The sequence below is a fragment of the Myotis brandtii genome, unplaced genomic scaffold (assembly GCF_000412655.1).
Source record: "Myotis brandtii unplaced genomic scaffold, ASM41265v1 scaffold120, whole genome shotgun sequence".
Taxonomy (NCBI): Eukaryota; Metazoa; Chordata; class Mammalia; order Chiroptera; family Vespertilionidae; genus Myotis; species Myotis brandtii.
In genome coordinates this window covers 6,076,391-6,081,451 of record NW_005354174.1, presented here as the reverse complement: position 1 = coordinate 6,081,451, position 5,061 = coordinate 6,076,391, and the positions used below count along the sequence as shown (strand labels likewise).

General features: G+C 54.7%; 1 long non-coding RNA gene across 2 annotated transcripts in view; it reads right to left on the bottom strand.

Annotated features, from left to right (window-relative positions):
- The window catches only part of LOC106724614, a 6,696-nt gene extending 1,752 nt beyond the window's left edge, over nucleotides 1-4,944 (bottom strand). Inside the window, exons 1-2 of one of the 2 annotated variants that reach the window (XR_001360462.1) lie at nucleotides 4,821-4,944; nucleotides 2,085-2,390 (exon numbers count right to left, since the gene is read on the bottom strand). This is a non-coding gene — a long non-coding RNA (uncharacterized LOC106724614). The remainder of the gene's footprint in view (nucleotides 1-2,084; nucleotides 2,391-4,820) is intronic. The other variant, XR_001360463.1, reaches the window with a different exon arrangement.
- Between the last annotated feature and the right edge of the window lie 117 nt (nucleotides 4,945-5,061).

The following is a 5,061-nucleotide window of genomic DNA, read 5'->3' as shown; positions in this document are numbered from 1 at the left end:
CTGAGGTCGACCCCTCAGATTGAGGACGTTTTTAGCAAAGGCCAGCTTAGGAGTACCCTAATTAAGTTCATAACAATGTACCTACCTATATAGTTTAAGTTTAAAAAATTTGGCTCTCAAAAGAAATTTCAATCGTTGTACTGTTGATATTTGGCTCTGTTGACTAATGAGTTTGCCGACCACTGCCCTAATGGGATCCATTTTGGAGACACACAGATCTTCCATAAGCCACACAGACTCCACGCACAAGACAATGTGTGGTTCCCTGCTTGGAGGGCTGCGTTCTCCTCCGATCACAGTAAATCAGAAAAGGCCCAGAGAGGGTGGCAGCTGGAGGCCAGAGCTGTCTCCAAGAAGCCACCGGCCTGGGATCAGGGCTGGCCCTCTCCTCCTCTCCGGCCAGCACCAGGACAGGCACTGAGGTGCCAGGAGGGAGAGGAAGATGACTCCTCAGGCTGGTGGCTTCCAGCACCTGCCATCAGCCCGGCCCTCCCTACCTTCCCAGGAAACGGGAGCCTGCGTCACCCCACCTGGGTGGCAGGTGCAGCCTTTTGCTAACCTCTCCACCCCCGTGTGACTTTGACAGTCATTTGAACCTGATTTCATCTGGGTAAGTACATGCAGGAGGACTGGGGGAGGAAGCAGATGTGGGAAGAGACTCGGAAGACCCTGAGCCTCTGCGCGCTCCAGGGAGTGAGGTGCAGCAGTGCAGCAGCTGACAGCGCCCGGGTTCAAACCCCAGCTCCTGCCCTTACTCTGTTCAGCTGCAGGTTTATCTCCTGCAGAGTGGGAGTAAAGTCGTCCACCTTGTATAGCTGTTGCCATGATTCAGAGACCCGGCACTCAGAAGGCACTCATTAAATGCTGCCTCGTTTCCCTCTGCACTTCTAGGGCCTGGCCTGGCGTGGGGACCCCGGGAGAGCGCGCCACTGCTTTTTGGTGGCAGAGCTGAAAAAGAACGCTGCGTGTCCAGCTCCAATCACCTCGAATGGGAGTAAGTGATAAGCAAATGAGATGGAATAAACTTGGACACAGAAAGCTAAGCGGCATTTTCTGGTGTGCACGCTCCCTACTGAGATACAGGAGAGAGAAGGCCGTCATTCCTGCGGTGCGCGGAATCCGATGGGGGAGGCAGTCAGCACCGGGTCCGAGGCATTCTTCTTGGACTCCGAGCAGCTCAGACGGGTCGCAGATAAGGCTCTACACTGAGCCGAGCCCTGGAACCATCTAAGACTCATCCCCAGCCCTTAGCTATCAAAACTCAAAATCACTCTTTATGTCTCTTCACACGCAATCTCTCCCAAGCTCCCCAAATCCCCCTACTAAGCTTCTGAAATCGGCAGAACCATTTGCCTTGGGCATGGAAATGAGATATCACAGAAAGTGGCCAGGAGAGGCCATTGTTTCTGGAGGACAAAGCGGGGAACCGAGCTTTTCGCAAAGGCTTTCGAAGCCGCGGCAGAAAGCGACGCGTTCCCTGGCTGGCGGGGGGGCCTCTCCCTGCCTTCCCCCTGTGACTGCAAATGCAGCCTGCTCGCAGCGTTGACATGCACGTTCCGCAGCATGAGCAGCCTAATACTGTATTCCTCTCCCACCACAGCTGCCTGGCCGCTTCACCCTGGAGTTGGGATGGTCGGAGGGTTTCTGAGCTCATTACAGCTCTGTCTTCACAGCCAAAGGAAAGGGAAGAATTGTGGTAATTACCCCAATGGCCCCATGAGGGGGCAGAAACCACTTTGTGTTGGAAAAAAGACAGGCTTGGAGGACAGGTCCAAATATCCCCACCTCCTCAGCTGTCCAGAGAGGTAATAACATGTATGATGCCAACTCCCCCCCCCCCTGCCCAACAGTAAAACTTATACTGAGCAGCTCCCTGGGGGAGGATGCCAAGTGTCCAGCATCTCCAGAACAAGGCCAGCCCAGAGCCGAGCCTCCCCCGGAGCAAGCAAAGGGCACATCCCTCGCTCAGATCTGGAAATGTCACATGGGAGAAGCTCCAGGGACCTCAGGCAGCAGCTAAATACTGCCATTTAGAGTTCTCTAATCCGGCTGAGCAGAAATTTCCAGATTTAAATTGTGCTCACCCAGGCATGATGAATGGTCGCAGACAGTCCTGAGTTTGCCCCAGCTCCCTTCACCCGCGGTCAGGTCCTCATTTAACTCCACAGTCTCAGGACTCAGCATGGGTGCCAGTTGGGTGTCCACAGAAAGAAAGGCGAACCACCAAGCCCCCACGGGAGTCCCCACCCCCGGAATTAAGGGGTCATCATAACACGGCGGTCAACGCGACCAAGAGGCGGGTTCGTGTTTGGCCTTGAAGTCATCAAGCTGGGGTCTTGCAGATGGAGGCATTGAATTGAGCAGGTTACTCGATTTCTCTGTGCCTTGGACTGTCCAGGTGTTGGAAGGGGGAGAATGGTGAGAATTAACAGAAAACCTAACAGCCATCCCTTATAACAGTGATGGCGAACCTTTTGAGCTCGGCGTGTCAGCATTTTGAAAAACCCTAACTTAACTCTGGTGCCGTGTCACATATAGAAATTTTTTGATATTTGCAACCATAGTAAAACAAAGATTTATATTTTTTATATTTATTTTATATATTTAAATGCCATTTAACAAAGAAAAATCAACCAAAAAAATGAGTTCGAGTGTCACCTCTGACACGCGTGTCATAGGTTCGCCATCCCTATAAGGTGTCTGACGCATTGTTTCCAAGAGAAGGTAGAAAAAGGAGCATTTACTGCTCGTTCCACAACGGTCACTAAGTGTATGCCCTGTGCAAGGCTACTTACTTATTTGACCCTCAAAACAACTCTGAAGTGGGGACTGGGGAAGTGTCTTTCTCCCAAGTGGTTCCGGCTTGTCCAAGATCACCCTGCTAGTTAGTCTTGGAGCCAGCATGACATGGCGACGGTCTTGGCTGCTAGTCCACTGCTCTCTCAACTCTCACACATGCTCCTTTGAGAGTGGCTAACAGGACTGATGCATGAAGATTTCTGGTGTCTCCCTGGGATTAACGTGAGGATCTGTTGCTTGGAGGAGGGCCCTACCACCCCATGTCATCTCCAAGTGACCCAGGAGCTGTCTCAGAATGTCGGGGTTTTCACACCAAGTTTCATGGGACCCTGGGATCCACAGAGGTGCTTTGGGGCTGCCAGGGGTAGTATGTGTGTGTGTGTGGCGGGGGGGGGCACAGGTACTCTGGGTTGCCCATTCGACCAGAGCAATGCCAGCTCTTACCTACAAGGCTAACTGTTGGGAGACCTGTTTAAGATTTAATATGAAGCAATGATTTGTTTCTTGAAGGAGGAGGAGGAGGAGGAGAGGAAGAAGGAAGGGGAGGGGAAGAGAAGGAAGAGGAGGAGAAAGAAAAAACGAAAGAGAAAAGGAAAGAAGCTTGAGATGCACCCTCCTGGGAGCTTCTGAGAACAGACCCCAGAATCTACCCTGTGGATATCAGGGACAGAGGGGCAGCCTGCTCTGAGCCACAGCGAGCCCTCTCACGCCTGCTGCATGCCTGCAGGCACACACTGGGCGCCTGCTGTGTGCAGAACCCCGACCAGGTGGACCAGGCGGCGGTGGGTGGAGGTACTTAGAGGTGATGACTCCTGCCCTTTGAGACTTTGAGGAAGCAGAACAGACATCCCAAAGGCAGAAGAAGGAGGCCAGCAAATGCTAATTAATGCGGCCAGTCTGGTCCTTGGAATTTCCCCCCCTTTTATTTATGTCCCCAAACCAGACTGTAATTTTCCAGGGGGCAAGAAACACGTCTCACTCATCAATAGTCCTTCTCATATACGTCAGATGTGAGAACGGCTCACAATCTTGTGGCCGAGAGACCAGCAATTCCAGCGGGGGGCTGCCAGGGGTGGTATGTGTGTGTGTGTGTGGGGGGGGGGGAACAGGTACTCTGGGTTGCCCATTCGACCAGAGCAATGCCAGAGGGTCACTGATTTTCCTCTGGATAGTGGGGCCCGGGAAGGTCCCACAAAGGAGGTGAAATTTCAGCTGCATCTTGCAAGAAGAACAGCAGCGCTCCATATTCCTCTTCCACTTGCCTAGGGGTTCGGTGTCCAATCCCTCAGGAAAGCCATCAGGGATGCCAGCGTGAGCTTGGGGGGGGGGGCGGGCCCCGAAGGAAAGGGATGCTGGACTTCCAGGGGCTGGTCTCAGGGCCTCTGGAGGAGAGCTTGGAGCGGGCTTTCGAAGGAGGAGGAGCCTGAACTGGCTCCGAGGGGAAGGGAACGTGTCCAGGTTGAGATCATGCCAGCAGCAAAGGCAATTAAGTGAAGCCAGCCGGGCTTGAGGCAGAGACTGGCAATAAAGGGGAGGCGGGGAGGGAGAGCCAGTTAAGCTCGAGTAGAGCGAAAGGCACAAGGAAATAAAGGTGCTGAAGAGTGAGCTGGGAAAGAAGAGGGAAACGGCTCAGGGGCTGGGACGTTTGAGGCCAGTACCACCCAGGTGTTCCTGGCTTCACAGTAACATGCCGTCAGAATTGTGGTCATGGGGGAGCACTCCGCCTCAATCACAGCGTCGCCAGCGCCCTATGAAGCAGGGAGCTCTTCCCAGGGGACCTCTGGCTGACCCCTCCCTTCTGCCTCAATCCCCAAGTCTGGGCGCTCCCTAGCCCCGCCAGGAGCCCCGGGAGGAGAGTGGCAGCGGCCTGGCTGGGCTGGCAATGCCTCCCAGCTGTGACTGATGTCTGGGGTTTCTGGAAATCAGACCTGCACACTCCCACACGCGCTCCTCTACACTCATCGCCAGGTGAAGGCACTGATCCGTGCGCGAGGAAAGGAGGGACACAGACACACACTCACACTCACTCCGCACGTTAAAGGTCCCCAGGGCCGGCTAAGGACCGGCCGGCGTCCGGGGTTGGTGAGCGAGGTAGCTGGAAACGTGGTTTGCGTCCGTGCTCCCAGGGAAGCGGTGCCGCGGCTTCCTGCGCGCAAATACTGTGAATGAACCCGGGGAGACGGAGCGAGGGAGAGAGAGCGCACGCGAGGGCGGGGCGGGGGCGGGGCGGGAAGGAGAGAAAACCCGGGCCGGCGCAGGTGG